The sequence below is a fragment of the Puma concolor genome, chromosome E1 (assembly GCF_028749965.1).
Source record: "Puma concolor isolate L17-30 chromosome E1, mPumCon1.1.hap2, whole genome shotgun sequence".
In the NCBI taxonomy this organism is placed as follows: Eukaryota; Metazoa; Chordata; class Mammalia; order Carnivora; family Felidae; genus Puma; species Puma concolor.
In genome coordinates, this window is record NC_141680.1 from 56,129,070 (window position 1) to 56,142,888 (window position 13,819).

General features: G+C 48.2%; 1 protein-coding gene across 7 annotated transcripts in view; it reads right to left on the bottom strand.

Annotated features, from left to right (window-relative positions):
* SLC39A11 (solute carrier family 39 member 11) overlaps window positions 1–13,819 on the bottom strand; it is a 427,475-nt gene that overhangs the window by 383,237 nt on the left and 30,419 nt on the right. The window lies entirely within an intron of this gene.

The following is a 13,819-nucleotide window of genomic DNA, read 5'->3' on the forward strand; positions in this document are numbered from 1 at the left end:
AGAAATTTTCAAAAGCAAAAGTTTATAAAGAAAATGACAGAGGAAATGACAATACATGAGAAAATGTCAGAAACAAAAATCAGAAGTTGGAAAACAGCCAGGGAGGTAACTGACTCTGTAGGATAGAAAAAATGAAATGTGACCTTGAATGGGTAAAGCCAACCAGAAAGAAAGCCAAGTCAAGCTGCAGATCTCCAGAAAGATCCAGGAATCAGAGGCTCCAAGTAGGGTTGGAAAGACGAGGATGGCTGAATGACTTCATAAGAAATGTTTAGACATCACCCACAAAAAATTTTTGTAGCTATGTATGGTGATGGATGTTAACTCGACTTAAGGTGGTAGTCATTTTGCAGTATCTACAGATAGCGAATCCCTATACCGTATACCTGAAACTAATATAATGTTATGTCCAATATACTTCAAGTAAAAAAAAAAGTGATCAGAACCTTAGATCCCTTCCCCACACCATACAGCTTCCTCTACCCCAGTTTTTTTTTTTTTCTTTTTAATGAAGTTTACTTTGGGAAGTGGTTGAAACAGCCAGGCTCTAGACTTGGGGACACCAAGTCTACTGAAAGGTGGGGACGTGGTGCAATACTGCCAACAGGGAAACTAATGAATATCTAAATACTTGGTGAAATCCTCAACCGTCTCTTTCTGCATGGCTCTAAGAGCATGTTAGCCAGCCTTATACAACCCTTACGTTCCAGCTTGGGGTGTTCCCAGGAAGCTGGCAGGCTTACGAAAACAATCTACAGATTAGGGGGCTTCCTCAACCAAGTGACCTGGTCTCCTCCACCTGAGAATCTACAATGAATCCACCACTTGAAGCCATGCCTGTGTAGAAAGAGCCTTCAAAAGCCATTTTGGGCTTCTCTCTTAAATACGTAATCAATAAAGAATCACTGTCTGCAGAAAGCCTTGAAATACAGATAAAAATAAATAAGGAAAGGAATCTGAAGGAAACAAATAAGCAAGAAGTAGAAGGAAACTAAAAATAAAGAAAATCCTTAGAAAGTTGAGACCAAAATATTGTACCCGCGAACCAAGAACAGAAGACTACTAAAGAGAGCATGTTTAGAGAATAGGACACACTCCTACCAATTAAAAATACAATAGCTGAAATAAATTCAACAGAGGGGTTAGAAGAGAAAAGATCACTCAGAAAGTAAAACAAAAACAACAGAGGCATGAAAAATAGAGAAACGCCAAGAGAATTGAACAATGTGTCTGAATAACAGAAGTTCCAGAAAGGGAGACCCGTGACAAGAGGAATGGAATAATTTCCAAAAAAAAAAAACAAAAAACAAAAAACAATGTAAGGACATCTTTCTTTCTTTTTAATATTTTATTAATTTTTTAACGTTTATTTTATTTTTGAGACAGAGAGAGACAGAGAGAGACAAAGCATGAGCAGGGGAGGGGCAAAGAAAGAGGGAGACAAAGAATCCGAAGCAGGCTCCAGGCTCTGAGCTGTCAGCAAACAGCCCAGCACGGGGCTCGAACCCACGAACCGTGAGATCATGACCTGAGCTGAAGTCGGACCCTTAACCGACTGAGCCACCCAGGCCATCCTTCTTTCAAAAATAAGGGATGTGATTTTTCAGATTAAAGAGGCCTACTGAATTGAGGCCAAACGTAACTCACAGTAAAAAACAAAGTGATTTACACCAAAGCATAACCTCACAAAATGTCCCAATGCCTGCAATGAAGAGAAGTTTAAAGAGTTATGGGGAAAAGAAAGGTGTTGGCCACATCAACATCCACCCGGGGAAGCCACGATACAATAAATGACTGCCTTCAAAATTCTGAGAGAAGGGGACAGAATTCTACACACAGTCAAATCATCAGTGGAAAGTGAGAATAAAGACATTTTTAGAGAAGCACCATATCAAAAAATTTACCGCTGGCATATCTATTGCTGCAAACCAAGTTACCCAAATTTTAGTGGCTTAAGACTATACACATTTATCATCACCTACCTTCTGTGAGTCGGGGATCTGAGAGAGGCTTCTCTGGGTGGTACTGGCTGGGGGCTTCCCAGGAGGGGGTGAGTTTAGGTGTCGAGGAAGCCGCAAGGTCATCTGAGACTTGACCGGGGCTTGGAAGATGCCCTTCTAAGCTCATTCATTTGGTTGCTGGCTGGAGGCTCCAGCTTCTCACCACAAAGGACTGCTCATGACAGGGCAACTGGCTTTCCTCAGAAAGAATGATCAGAGAGAAAGAGAGAGAGGAAGAGGAAGAAAAGAAGGAGAAAGAGCGGGAGGAGGAGGAGGGGAGGGGAAGGAGGAGGGAGAATAAAAGAAGGGAAGGGAGAGTAAGCCAGTCAGCAAGACAGAAGCCATAGTGTCTTGTATCCCCTAACCTCCGAAGTGACACACCATCATTTTTGTCATAGTCTGCTGGTCACATAGACCGATCCCAGCACGGTGTGGGAAGGGACCGGGAGATGGGGATTATTGGAGCTTGTTTTACAAGCCAACTACCACATGCCCTTTCTCAAGAGGCTCCTGGAGGAAGGCTAACGGACACATGAAAAAACGCTCAACATCACTCATGATCAGGGAAATACAAATCAAAACCACAATGAGATATCACCTCACACCTGTCAGAATGGCTACAATTAACAACATAAGAAACAACAGGTGTTGGTGAGGATGCGGAGAAAGGGGAACCCTCTTGCACTGTTGGTGGGAATGCAAACTGGTGCAGCCACTCTGGAGAACAGTGTGGAGGCTCCTCAAAACGTTAAAAATAGAATTGTCTTCCAATCCAGCAGTTGCAGTTGCAGTTGCACTACTAGGTATTTATCCCAAAGATACAAGAATACAGATTCTAAGGGGTACATGCACCCCAATGTTTATTGCAGCATTATCAACAATACCTAAGCTACGGAGAGAGCCCAAATGTCCATCAACGGATGAATGGAAAAAGAAGATGAGGTATATCACATCAGTTGATGAACATTTGGGCTCTCTCCATAGTTTGTGTACACACACACACACACACACACGCGCGCGCACACGTGCACACACACACACATACACACATGTGCACGTGTACGCACACACACATATATACACACATGCGCACGTGCGCGCGCGCACACACACACACACACACACACACACACACACTGGAATATTACTCAGCCATCAGAAAGAATGAAATCCTGCTATTTGCAAAGACATGGATGGAGCTAGAGAGTATTACGCTAAGCAAAATAAATCAGTCAGGGAAAGACAATATGTGGATTTCACTCATATGTGGAATTTAGGAAACAAAACAAATGAACATATGGAAGGGGGGAAGAGAGAGAGGGAAACAAACCATAAGAGACTCTTAAAGATAGAGAACAAACAGTGTTGATGGAAGGAGGTGGGCGGAGATGGGCTAGATGGGTGGTGGGCACTTAGCGGGGCACTTGTTGAGATGAACGCTGGGTGTTGTACGTAAGCGATGAATCACTGGATTCTACTCCTGAAACCAATGTCACACTGTATGTTAATTAACTAGAATTTAAATAAAATTTTGGAGAAAAAAAGAGAGAGAGAGAAGAAGAAGAAGAAGAAGAAGAAGAAGAAGAAGAAGAAGAAGAAGAAGAAGAAGAAGAAACTCCTGAAGGAGCTGCTGCAGTGAAACAAAGAAGCTATCCAGGAACAGAGTGAGGGAGAGGGAACAGAAAACTAATGTTGGAAAGCAAGAAAGAAAAGCCTCAGGATGATGTTGAAGAGATGTGAGCTCAGCAGCAGACTTCGAGGACAATGGGTCCGGACTTAGCAGAAGGGACAAAGGGATCCAGGAAGAATGCTTCCAAGCCAAAAATGAAACCTGTGGGTTAACTCCATTGAGAGACGACTTCCAATTCTGCCAGAATTTGAAGATGAGTTACATATGGACAGTTACATAGAAAAGTAAGCAAGTTTTTTTTTTTTTTTTTAAGAGGTAATCATTAACTCCATGGAAAACACAGTCTCTACAAGAAAGAAGAGACCAGCAGAGAATAGTGTTTGGGTCAGCCTTAAGTAATATTTACATAGTTATAACAATGCAAACACTGACCCCTGATTTGACAAAAAAGGATAACTATACCAAGAGGGAAGAGGGTAGGGAAAAACACTGTGTAAGTGGTGAGGTGGGGCTCTTTCCTCACAGGAAGTCAAAAGAATCTAAAACAGAAAAATCAAGACATAGAATTGTAAGCGTGTCATTTATAAACATGTAGGTACCTAAGTAGGAAAAAAAAAAAAAACAGCAAAAAGAAAGTATTCACCCTCAGGGAGTGTTTGACTCTCTGACCACGTAGCATATAGAATCTGACAAAAAAATTAAATTTAAAATAACATTTTCCTGGCTGAACAAATCCTTCTAGCAGCTTGAACTAAAGATCAGCATATTTTGTCAGCATATATTTTACTCTCTGGACCTCAAATTATAGACAATGATATCATTTTTGGAAGAAATTAACCAGGATGAGTAACTCCAGCCCACTAGGCAGCCTCTGGCAGCTCAGGGCTCTGGTGCTGCCCTCCCACCCCACTAAAGAAATGCATCACATTTAAGTCATGCACCACTAATTGTTTTTTGATGGACTGCCAGCTTTGTGGCAAGATGCCAAGAACGGGGGACAAAGACAGTGTTAGCGATGACAACCCTTTTAGCCTGCCTCCTGTGTGGGATACAAGAGACCATGAAAAAATATCTGATTTCCGAAAGGCCCACAGAGGCACATCCAATGCAGTGATCGCCCTGCGTGCTTTCTGAGCACTTGCTCAAAAGGATTTAGGGCCTGAGGTGGGGGCTTTTGAGTTCCCTCACCATGAGAGGACGCAGTCAGAAATTTGATCACAGAGCTCAGAAAACAAATTGTCTCCCCTTTTCTCTGATCTGCTCTTTTGTTTACTGAACGGATGGATGGACGAGTCAACGAAGGTACGTATCTGTGTAGGAGGTTCACGTGCAGATATAATCTTCTTTAAATTTTTTCATGTTTATTTATTATTCTTGAGAGAGAGAGAGAGAGAGAGAGAGAGAGCATGAGAGGGACAGAGAAAGAGGGAGACACAGAATCCACAGTAGGCTCCAGGATCTGAGCTGTCAGCACAGAGCCTGACACAGGGCTCGAACTCGCGAACCCGAGAGATCATAACGTGAGCCGAAGCTGGATGCTTAACTGACCGAGCCACCCAGGTGCCTCTAGATGTAACCTTCAGAAGCACGATCACGTTGTCGGTGCCTTTTTACATTTTTGGTTTGTTTCTTTTGCCAACCACATCAGAGACTATTCCTACACGGTCTAACAATCTCACGGCGCTGAGAGGTGCTCCTCTTGGAAAACCAAACATGCACTCAATACCTCCGCTGCCAAGTCTTTTTTGGAACCCTTCTTTGAAAATTCACTTTGGAGCCCAAAGCACGATGTTTAGAATAGACTCATTGGTGGTCAATCATCACTGTTTTAGGGACGATCTGATTTCTGGAACCAGCCATATTTTGATAAGTAGCTCAAAATTTGTATATATTGTGTATGCATAGAAGAGCTGTATGGAAAAAAAATTCTTAAGTTCTGTTTAAATGAATTTATTATTGAAAAAACCCTAAAGTGAGCCCTTATTCGGCACCCTATGGTGAAGCCAAGTCCCATCTCCCCTGTCACCTGCTTGGTCTGCCGGTGTTAGGGCCCCACCACGTGCTTCCCCCCACTCCCCCCCCACTAGAAGCAAAGACACCTCCAAAGCCCTGGATCCAGTTACTCAAAAGGGTTCCGTGTTCAGGCAGGCTAGCAACAAAAACCGGGACTTGACACGCTTCGCAACCTCTAATAAAAGGGTCTTGCCAGGGAAGAAGATTGAGTGTCTTAAGTGGCACTGAGAAATTAGTTTTTGGCGGCATGCACGGGGACAATCTGTCGGAGAAGATATCTGGCTGCAGAAGGAAAGTGCGGTGGGGGAGGGTGGGGGAGGGCAGGGAGGAGGTGGAGGAGGTGGAGGAGGAGGGAGGAGGAGAAAGGGGGGAGGGGGGAGAAGCAGCCATTGAGGGGACGTGGGGGTGAAGGGGGACACACGGATGCCTTGTGGGGCACGGAAACCCCCGGTCTCCCTCTCCAGTCCAGCCATCTGCTCTGCTCCGGCCGGGGAGGCAGGCAGGCAGGCACCACGAAGCTTGGGGACCGACAGCTGGGCCAGCAAACAAAACCAACAGGCCGCCTGCCTCCCCACCCCGCGAGAAGGGAGAAGCCATCAGTCAACTCCCACTTTGGGAAAGTGGCCAAGTCTCATCACCGGGGCTTCACCTGGCTCAATGAAGGAAGCCCCTCCAGGCGCAGCAACTGAAACCCCGCCAATGCCCACGGGTCTTTGTGGAGCCGCCTCCTGCGGAAAAGAAGGAAAATCTGTCTTGCTTGTCTTGCAGAAACTTTTGCGCCGCTCGGTGACAGCCTCACTAGGGGCTTCAGCACGCAGCCCAAGAACAGGCACTAAGCTCCCAAGACAGCTCTCCAAGATCCTCTTCCGGATCCATGTCTGTAAAAATTCCCCGCGCTCGACCTGCAGTGGCCCTCAAAGCCTCCTCAGCTCAGCCCAGCTCAACCTAGGCTGCAAGAAGCTGTGGCTTCCTCACTCCCAGTCAGGCCACCCTGATCTCACACAGAGGCCAGGGGGAGAGGAGATTGTCCTTGTCAGCAGTGATCCCGGAGGGGACACCTATCGGGGAAAGGGGAGACCGGGAGAGTCCTCCTCTCCCGGAAGGCTTCAGAATCTGCGCCAAACGAAGGAGTCCCAGCCACTGCAGTCATTTTGATTCTATCGGGGCTACATCCCAGCCCCAGATGGGAGGAGGGTGGCGAGGGGAGGAGGGAAGGAAAAGAAGAGTGGGGAGGTGGGCTTTGGGGCCCCATCCTGCCCGACCCGCTGCCCCCCACCCCCCACGCCGCGCAGAAGCCCAATGGGTGGTGAGTTCTGTGCGCTCACGCCACCCAGAGGCCAGCGGAGGAACTGCAGCCTCTTTGGAAACAGGATTTAAAATCTATTAACTGCCCTTACTGGATTAACTCAGGGCGGGCGGCTCTCGCTTCTTGGGGAATAGAGGCCCTTGGGCAGCAGAAATTCCTGACGTTAGGAGACAGTGCTACTCCTCTGCCATCGCAGACTCTTGGAGTGAAGACCCCTCTGGCAACATCAGGCCAGTGTCTCCACTTGGAGAGCCTCTCCTAGGGGCCTGTGCCTCCCCCAAATTCTTTTAAAATGTAAATATTCATGTCCCGTTAAGGATGAACGGATGATTTTAGCTGTTAGAGCAGGGAGAAAAGGACAAGGAGAATGTCTAGGGCCGGGAGGAGGGGTTATCCATGAAGAAAGGACCCAGTGGGATTCCTTACCAAGGTCCCAGGATGCTCACACAGACCCTGGGAAAGAGCATGCCAGAAAGAAGAGGGTGCTTCAGTGCAGAGATCCTTTTTTCTTTTTTTTAGTGTTTATTGATATTGAGGAAGAGAGAGCAAGAGCGAGCAGGGGAGGGGCAGAGAGAGAGAGAGAGAGAGAGAGGAAGAATCCTAAGCAGGCTCAGTGCTGTAAGCACAGAACCCCACAAGGGGCTCTATCTCACAAACCGTGAGATCATGACCTGAGCCGGAGTCAAGAGTCAGATGCTTAACCGACCGAGCCACCCAGGCAACCCCAGTGCAGTGATTCTAAAAGCACTTTGGCCAGGATGAAATCTGGCCCTGATCTTCCCTGCTCTTCATAAAAACAAAGCCACTGAGACCCATTTGCTGGTTCTGGCCCATTTATGAAATTGCTGCCTGCCTCTCATAGCTGTGAAATACCCATTCCTACAAGAGACAGCATCTGCAGTGGGCACTTGCCAAAGGGAACTGAGGTATCGCCACCCCCCATCTCACCCTGACATGTCACCATGAGACAGGGGTGTTTGCCACTCAACAGGGCTTTTCCTTATGAGAGGGACAACATGGTCCCATCTGCCGCCAGAGCAGAAGCCTCCAGGCCCCAGCCTGCACCAACCCTGCCCAGTGCTCCCTCTAGCCTCGTCACAGACTTCCTGGGCTCATGGCGCGGGTTGTGAGTCCACGGTAGCCCTAGAATAAAGAGACCGAGTGGTTTGTTGTCTGACCCAGGACAGACTTTTCCCCTCCCCCTGCCTGCCCCCAGCCAAAGCTCCTCTACCTCTGAAATGAGAAGGTTGTACTATCCGTGATTCTCAGCTCTAGCTGACATTAAAGTCATCTAGGGAGTTTTAATTTTTTTTAATTTTTTTCCCAATTTTATTTTTTTTAATAAGAAATTTATTGTCAAATTTTTCCATACAACACCCAGCGCTCATCCCAACAGGTGCCCTCCTCAATGCCCATCACCCACTTTCCCCTCCCCCCCCCCCCCCATCAACCCTCTGTTCTCAGTTAAGAGTCTCTTATGGTTTGACTCCCTCCTTCTCTAACTTTTTTTTTCCCCCTTCCCCTCCCCCATGGTCTTCTGTTAAGTTTCTCAGGATCCACGTAAGAGTGAAAACATATGGTATCTGTCTTTCTCTGTATGGCTTATTTCACTTAGCATAACACTCTCCAGTTCCATCCCCGTTGCTATCAAAGGCCATATTTCATTCTTTCTCATTGCCAAGTAGTATTCCATTGTGTATATAAACCACAATTTCTTTATCCATTCGTCAGTTGATGGACATTGAGGCTCTTTCCATAATTTGGCTATTGTTGAGAGTGCTGCTATAAACATTGGGGTACAAGTGCCCATATACATCAGCACTCCTGTATCTAGGGAGCTTTGAAAAATCATCTGGGCCCCATCCCAGCTCCATTAAATCAGGATCGCTAAGCACGGGGCCCAGGCCACCTTTAGTTTTGAAGACGCCTCAGGTGATTCTGGTGCGCAGCCTGGCTGTGAGGCCCTGAACTAGATGCCCTCTGAGTGCCGCTGGGCTTCTGTGAGTCTATAAATCCAATCCGAAAGGCAGCCCCCCTTTTCCAGGAAGAGGCCTCCCCAGGGAGCAGGCTAATCAGGCAGCTGGACATGGGGTGGGGAGGGGGGGGTGGAGGGGAGTGGGGGAGGGGCAGGTCGTGCAGCAGGAGAGCACCAGATACTCCTGGCTCCGTCTGGAAGGGGGAGGATAAATGGGTCCTGGGAGGACCGGATGGCTGTCAGGGCCTCAGAGGACTTGGAAGCAATCCAGAACTCACCAACATGCACGGTGAGGCTGGGGGGGAGCACCGGAGGGAAAAGAGCTTGAAACAATTCAGGCTATTCACGGGGGAAAGAAAGACCCTCTCCTACCTTAATCAGCCCCTGAGAGTGATTACAGGTGGGAAGGGGCCCCCTCTCCTACATGTGTGGCCCTGCAAAACCATGCCTCAGGCGTTGGTACTTGGAGGGGCAGAGTGGTTCTGTCGCTGGCTGGGTAGCTGTGTGGCCCTAGGCATGTTACTTAACCTCTCTGTACCTTGGTTGCTTTGTTCACAAATGGGGATGGTAATATGGTGATGTGCTCGCAGGGTTTCAGTCAGGATAAATGAGTAAGTACAAAGTGTACAAAGTACACAGTGCCTGGCACACAGTAAACGCTTAGCGTTAAAAATTCTTCACAGGGAAAGATCCCAGGGTTAAATAAGTTGAGGAAACACTGTGTCTAAGATAAATAGCCTCCTTCTCTGCTCAAAGTAACAATACTTTGCTCTGAGCTGTCAGCACAGAGCCCAACGCGGGGCTTGAACTCACAAACCATGAGATCATGACCTGCGCTGAAGTCAGACGCTCAACTGACTGAGCCCCCCAGGTGCCCCAAAATACCATCAAGAACAATAATGGTATGTATGTCAAAGGTTGAGAGGATTAAGTGAGATAATGGACGTATGAGACCCTCAGCCCTCCATGCACATAATGGGTACCTAATAAATGTTACCTATGAGTGTTATTAATATGCGTGGTGGGTCTTTCAGAGAAGGAGAAGCATTTCACAGACCTGGGCTCTTTTTCTACACAACATCTCCCAGAATCAGTGCTCCAGGAAGCACACTCTGGAAAAAAAAAAAAATCACAGAGCAGGGGTGGCCACATGTGTCCCCACCGTGTTGCCAAGGGACCGAAAAAGAGGAGGCTGGCCAGGGCAGGGGCGGCAGGGACTTGGCCATCAGGAGTAATGTACCGATGGAAGGGAAGAGCTGGGCCTCTACTGCTCCGGCTCCCACACACCACGTGGGGCGGGGTGCCTGTGGGAGGGGCAAGTGTCTGTGATGGAGGAGAGCCCATTCGACCCTTGACTTTGCCACTGTCGGTGGAGGGGGAGACCCGGGACAAGGCACGGTGCTTCTTGGAGCTTTGGTATCTTTCCCTGTATAATGATGGGATGTGGGCTATAAACTTGAGAATTTCTAAGGTCCCTCTGGGTCCCGGATTCCATTTATGTGCATTTCTGCCAGAATGGGGGAGGCGAGAGAAAAAGGAATAATGTCTAAGCCTGGGTGTCTTCTAACCATGATCCCTGGGTCTAGACTTATTTGCGGTGGTTTCCAGCAAGGTTCTAAGGCCTGCTCGCGCACTCAGCCATTGTATTCTGTACGGATTGAGGATGTTAATAGAATAAAGGGGTGAAGTGTCAAGCTAAACCTATCTGTCACGGGGTGGGGGAGAGAGAGAAGCGAAGACTGGTCCTCACATCAACCCCTTCTGTATCCGAAGAGACCATTAAACCCACTCTGCCAAGTGGCCAGATCTTTAAAAGAAATTGTTTACATATTCTATATCTTCCAAACTAAAGGTCAGGACGCCGATGTGGGAAAGGATTTTTCGTGCCACCAGGTACAAGATGCAACCTCAGAGACAGAATGTGGAAGGTGACATCCCAATTTTGGCCAAGTGCAGTTGGTTTAGGGATGACAAGGGACAAAACAGCTGAAAATAGTGTCCCCCCAGGTAGTCCAGAAAATACCCTCATCATGCCGGGACCTTCTCTTCCTCCGTCCATCTGTATGTTCTCCGCAACAGGAGCGTTGCTCTTCCCACATTAATAGAAGTGGCAAACTTTGTCCTTGGCATTCCCACAGAGTCAATAAAAACCACACTGGATGCCTGGATTGGCCTGAACCACTCCCGACCAGGTCCAACCCTCCTCTGGGGGATCTCTAACTTGCCCTTCAGGCTCAACTGCGAGACTTAACGTCCACTAACTGATTGCAGAGGAACAATTCCCCCCCGTTTAGCTTATTAAACCGCTAAGAGATGTAATGACCTACTTGGGATTTGTATCCACAGCCGTGTTCCTAAGGCTGTGAACTCCTCACCAAAGCAGCGAACGGAGTAGCGCCCCTCCCACCCCATGTCACAGGCTGAGTTCTCACCCCTGGCCCTTTTTCCTGCTTCTGTTCTTAATTTCCTGTTGTCTATTGTCTCTCCGATAAGTGCTGAAAGGGGGAAGGGGATTATTTAATTGCTTTAAAGATATCAAACAAGCCAGTGCTCGGGTTATCTCCGCCCCACCCGCGGCTCACGGTTGTGTTACTTGGTTACTAACTGAGCCGCAGAGAAGTCGAGGCAGCCCCAGGTGTGACAGTGCAGACTTCATTGGGCAGGTGGAGAGGACAGTCAAAAGAATAGCCATTAGGAGTCAATGAGGGAGCCTCAGGAAGGCTGCTGAGTAAGGTGGCAGCAAAGTCAATGCCTTTCGAGGCATTCAAAGGGGGACGAGGGGGAGGCGTACATTATCCAGACAAAATCAACAATCGCTCTAGAGTACACATTTTCTGCTGTCAAGGTCAATGCTATTCAACCCCATTCACTCTGCCCTGCACAAGAGACAGGTGCACCTGAGGTGGACTGGACCAGCATTTTTTTTCCAACCTGACATTAGGCAAGGAGAGATTTCACAAGTTAAGGACAGGAAGGGGGATTTCACTGCACTCCATCTCTGAGATAAAGAACATTGTTGGAGGGGCGCCTGGGCGGCTCAGTCGGTTACGTGTCCGACTTCAGCTCAGGTCATGATCTCACTGTTCGTGAGTTCGAGCCCCACATCTGTGCTGTCAGCACAGAGCCTGCTTCGGATCCTCTGTCCCCCTTTCTCACTGCCCCTCCCCCGCTCATATTCTCTCTCTCTCTCTCTCTCTCTCTCTCTCAAAAAAAAAAAAAAAAAATCAACCTAAAAAATTTTTTTAAATAAAAAGGAACATTGTTGGGAGGAGGTGGGTCACTCATTATCCTCCTTCCCTGTCCTTGAAATGTATGTTTCACCCATTTGTCCCATACTAGGGTTCACTTCAAGGGTGCGGCCTTGAGAGAATAAGGTATTACTGAGACCATCAGGTCTAGAAGGCCTCTATAGACACTTTTAAGATTCTGTCAGCACCCGAGGCAAGCCTCCTAAGTCAATTCTCTTGCTTCTTTTTTTTTTTTTTTTTTAATTTTTTTTTCAACGTTTTTATTTATTTTTGGGACAGAGAGAGACAGAGCATGAACGGGGGAGGGGCAGAGAGAGAGGGAGACACAGAATCGGAAACAGGCTCCAGGCTCTGAGCCATCAGCCCAGAGCCCGACGCGGGGCTCGAACTCACGGACCGCGAGATCGTGACCTGGTTGAAGTCGGACGCTTAACCGACTGCGCCACCCAGGCGCCCCAATTCTCTTGCTTCTTAAAACCGCCACCTACCAATCCGGACTGCCTGCCTATTTCCTCAGTCTCTCTCTGCCCTCCGTGTAAAGCGCCACTCTCAGATTTCACTAGAGAGTTCCCGAGGTTGCAAACTAACGGGCGCACAGAAGGGTGCCAGCTCACCACCCAAGCTGCCTTGAAGGAAGATGATCCTGAGCTTCCGGGAGCAATTTGCTCTTGCTGGTATGCTACTCGTACTAAAACAGAAAGAAAAACAAACCAAGCATCGTCCTATCAGGGCCACTGTGGTCGGGGCGGGGGCAGGTGCATAGAGGCATTGAAAGCCAGTGGTTCCTTCTCGTGCAGGTTACAAAACTGTGGTTATGTTTTTAAAGTGTATTTATTTTGAGAGAGAGAGAGAGAGAGAGGGAGAGAGAGAGAGAAAGGGGAGGAGCAGAGGGAGAGGAAGAGAGAGAAAATTCGAAGCAGGGACTCCAATGCGGGGCTCGAACCCTCGACTGTGAGAGCATGACCTGACCCGAAACGAAGAGCCAGACGCTTAGCCGACTGAGCCACCCAGGCGCCCCAAAACTTGTGGTTACTTTGTTTTTTTAAACGACACATGTTCAAGACCTTCAAGAAGACAGCATGATCGCAAGGACAGCAGAATGGGCACTGTGTGGGTCTTCCTTTTCCTACAAACCAGTCGGGTCACTGGTTTTAAACTGGAGATGGCAACAGGGGTTGTTGCACCAGCTGCGTGCCCTGGGCATGCAGAGCATGCGGAGTTCTGAGCTCAATCCCACTCTGCCCTCCTGGTACCCTCAACACCCCCATCTCTCCCAGCCAACAGTGAGCAGGGACACCCCTCTTTTAGCGAGCCACCTGCCCCAGCCCCTCTACCCTGCACACAGGAGTCGAGAAAGAAGCTGGTTCCTGGATGGTTTGGAACATGAGGCAACCACTCACTCAACTTCCATCTCGCTCCCGGACCCTAGCAAGAGGGATTCAAGCCCCATAATAACCAACAGCTCAGAAAGAGACGAAACCCAAGGAAACCCTCACCCCCTGCAGCAGCTACCCCAGGACACAATGTGGCCCAGACAGATACTTGCCGCTGACTGCTACCCAACCTGGCACTTTCTTTCCCAGGTGGCTCACCTATCTCCAGGGCTCCCACTACCCGCTCCGCACGCAGCCTCTGGACTTGTCACCC